We start from the raw sequence: 3,869 nt of genomic DNA on the forward strand, positions 1-3,869 counted from the left end.
CTCTTTTTCTTTATGTTCCTTAAACCCTTCCTGTCCTGTTTTTCTGTACTGCACTTTTTACGGGCTGACATTTTATAAACATATTTATTTCTCCTCTCCCCCCCTCTCTCTCTCTCTCTCTCTCTTACACACACACACACACACACACACATACACACACACACACACACACACACACACACACTCTCCATCAACCTGGAACATATGCTTCAGAGAGCAAGGACTCCTGCCTGCTTTTCTTATAACTATATCCTCAGCATTGAAAAATGTATGCTTAATAAAAGTGTTGAATAAAAGTGCAACTATTTTTACATCAGAATGAAGATAAGTCATTCTGAAATAACTAAATTCAGCATTATTTTTATCTATAATTTTAAGTGGATTTTGCTGTTCTGTTGAGGGAGAGTACTTATTCCTAATTTTCAGATTCTGTTATGTGCCAAATTTTATTAAATACTTCACCAGATAGATGTAATTTTATGTGCTATGTCATCCTATAGAGGGTTAATACATTTCTCTAAAGAATTTCTACCTTGAGTGATTAAATAAGGCCAATCTCTGGAGATATCCTAACAAATTTTGGATCTATTGTTCAAATGGACTTTCTGCTTTCTCATGGATAGAAAACCATGGCTGATACTCTAGAAAACAAAGAGGGGGAATTCAAATGAATTAGCCAGCATGACAAATAAGACAGATGAGGAGTAAATTCTTTGCTGACATATTTCAAAACATGTCCTATGTATTTGTGTAAATATCACTGATTAAGGATCGTGTCTAGATCAGTTTATGGGAGTTCCAGTTATCAACACTTAATTCTATGCAAATAATTTATCATAATAATATGATTATTATATTCATATAAGGTATAAATATGATTATTATACACCTTATGAATTATCACTTCTTTTAACTTCCTTGATTATCTGTTTTACCAACATTTGGAAGTTTCTCTCTTTCTTATTATTTCCTACAAATAATAGGCATACAGGTCATGGGTAAGAAGGAATAAAAGGTAAACTTGTTCACTTAGGTTTTAAATCCAACATATGTATGTGTGATTCCAGAAAGGTAAGGTGTTCAAATATTTTAATGAACACATTACACTAGCCTTTGTGTTGCATTGGCAAAAGTCTGATATATTTTGGAATATAAGCTTCTTAATACTTAAAGGAAATTTTCAGGTTGGTTTTGTGCTTTCAATTTTTAATCATCTTTTAAATATTCAGTGGAAATTTGTGATTAAAATTTTAAAAAATAATAATAAAAAAGTGAAATTTTAACTTGGACAGAAAATTCAAACATCTTATCAATTTTAGCTAGTTTTAGGTGAATCCATCTCAATGCAACCTCTTCCTACTCAAAATTAACATTATGGTCCACTGCAGGCTTCACAGGTCGCGAGAACTTTGTCAGCTGCTGCTGCACAGCCGAGTTTCCGGGAGATTGAGTGAGCCCACCAGGAACCGAAAATGCCGAAACCAATCAATGTGCGGGTCACCACCATGGACGCGGAGCTGGAGTTCGCCATCCAGCCGAACACCACCAGGAAGCAGCTCTTCGATCAGGTGGTTAAGACCATCGGCCTCCGGGAAGTGTGGTACTTTGGCCTCCAGTATGTGGACAATAAAGGATTTCCTACCTGGTTGAAACTTGATAAAAAGGTGTCTGCTCAGGAGGTCAGGAAGGAGAACCCCCTCCAGTTCAAGTTCTGGGCCAAGTTCTACCCTGAGGACCTGTCTGAGGAGCTCATCCAGGACATCACCCAGAAGCTGTTCTTCCTCCAGGTGAAGGAGGGGATTCTCAGTGAGGAGATCTACTGTCCCCCTGAGACCGCGGTGCTCCTGGGATCCTAGCTGTGCAGGCCAAGTTCGGAGACTATAACAAAAAGATGCACAAGTCCGGGTACCTCAGCTCTGAGAGGCTGATCCCTCAAAGAGTCATGGACCAGCACAAACTCACCAGGGACCAGTGGGAAGACCGGATCCAGGTGTGGCAGGCGGAACACCGTGGGAGGCTCAAGGACAGTGCCATGCTGGAGTACCTGAAGATCGCACAGGACCTGGAAATGTACGGAATCAACTACTTCGAGATCAAAAACAAGAAAGGAACAGACCTCTGGCTTGGAGTCGATTCCCTTGGACTAAATATTTATGAGAAAGATGATAAGTTGACGCCAAAGATTGGCTTCCCCTGGAGTGAAATCAGGAACATCTCTTTCAATGACAAGAAGTTTGTCATTAAGCCCATCAACCAGAAAGCACCTGACTTCATGTTCTATGCCCCCCGACTGAGAATCAACAAGCGGATCCTGCAGCTCTGCATGGGGAACCATGAGCTGTACATGCGCCGCAGGAAGCCGGACACCATCGAGGTGCAGCAGGTGAAGGCCCAGTCACGGGAGGAGAAGCACCAGAAGCAGTTGGAGCGGCAGCAGTTGAAAACTGAGAAGAAGAGGAGGGAGACGGTTGAGCGGGAGAAGGAGCAGATGCTGCGGGAGAAGGAGGAGCTGATGCTGCGCCTGCAGGACTATGAGCAGAAGACCAGGAGGGCCGAGAAAGAACTCAATGACCAGATCCAGAGAGCACTCCAGCTGGAGGACGAAAGGAAGCGAGCCCAGGAGGAGGCTGAGCGACTGGAGGCTGACCGCGTGGCTGTGCTCAGGGCCAAGGAGGAGCTGGAGAGACAGGCGGCTGATCAGATAAAGAGCCAGGAGCAGCTGGCTGCGGAGCTCGCCGAGTACACTGCCAAGATTGCCCTCCTGGAGGAGGCGCGGAGGCGCAAGGAGGACGAGGTTGAGGAGTGGCAGCACCGGGCCAAAGAAGCCCAGGATGACCTGGTGAAGACCAAGGAGGAGCTGCACCTGGTGATGACCGCCCCGCCGCCCCTGGTGAGCCCGTGAGCTACCACGTGCAGGAGAGCCCGCAGGAGGAGGGCGCGGAGCCCATGGGCTACAGCGCCGAACTCTGCAATGAGGAGAAGCGGATCACCGAGGCCGAGAAGAACAAGCGCGTGCAGCGGCAGCTGCTGACTCTGAGCAACGAGTTGTCCCAGGCCAGAGATGAGAACAAGAGGACCCACAACGACATCATCCACAATGAGAACATGCGGCAGGGCCGGGACAAGTACAAGACCCTGCGGCAGATCCGGCAGGGCAACACGAAGCAGCGGATCGACGAGTTAGAGGCCATGTAAATGCCGGGCCTGAGAGTCCCGGGCTGACAGGTCACACTTGGCTCTTTAGTACTCTAAATCTAGAAGCCCCTCAACATGTTCCAGGTCCCTTATAAAAAGAGCGGTTACCCAGCAAAAGTCCTCTGGGTCAGGAACCAGCAGAAGCCTCTCTGATTTGTTCTTCCCAATTGTATGCTAGTGCCAAACAGGCCTGGTTTTTATGAGAATTATTGAATCACTTCCTGTTTTATGCTTGAAGCAGGACTGATGGAATTAAGGAAAGATTCCTGTAAAGTCTGAGTGACAAACTTCATGCTGGCCTGTGTGATCCAAGATGCAGTATCATTAAAGAAAACCACACCGTGGCTTACATCTGTGCCATACTTTTTCTGTTTTTGAAATGAACTCAAAATTGATTTGTTCTTGATTTCTGTGAAGGGTCCATCTCTGTATATTTGTGTTGAGGGGTGACAATTATTTTGAAAATTGAGTCTAAAGCACTCTCCACCCAGTGATTTCCTTTCTCCAGACATTCAGTTCTGCTGGCAAAAATCTGCAGTGGTCATTCAGAATGAACGGTACAGGAGGACTCTCCGGTAAAGTTTGTTTTTGTTTTTGTTTTGTTTTGGGTTTTTTTGCTTAACAGTTAGAATACACTGTTGGACTTATATTCTTAATTAATGATCAGCTATAGA

General features: G+C 44.9%; 1 pseudogene; it reads left to right on the top strand.

Moving 5' to 3' along the window:
• The first annotated feature begins 1,399 nt into the window (after positions 1 to 1,399).
• LOC143386546 (ezrin pseudogene) lies at positions 1,400 to 3,195 on the top strand (annotated as a pseudogene).
• The last annotated feature ends 674 nt before the right edge of the window (positions 3,196 to 3,869 follow it).

The sequence above is a fragment of the Callospermophilus lateralis genome, unplaced genomic scaffold (assembly GCF_048772815.1).
Source record: "Callospermophilus lateralis isolate mCalLat2 unplaced genomic scaffold, mCalLat2.hap1 Scaffold_619, whole genome shotgun sequence".
NCBI lineage: Eukaryota > Metazoa > Chordata > Mammalia > Rodentia > Sciuridae > Callospermophilus > Callospermophilus lateralis.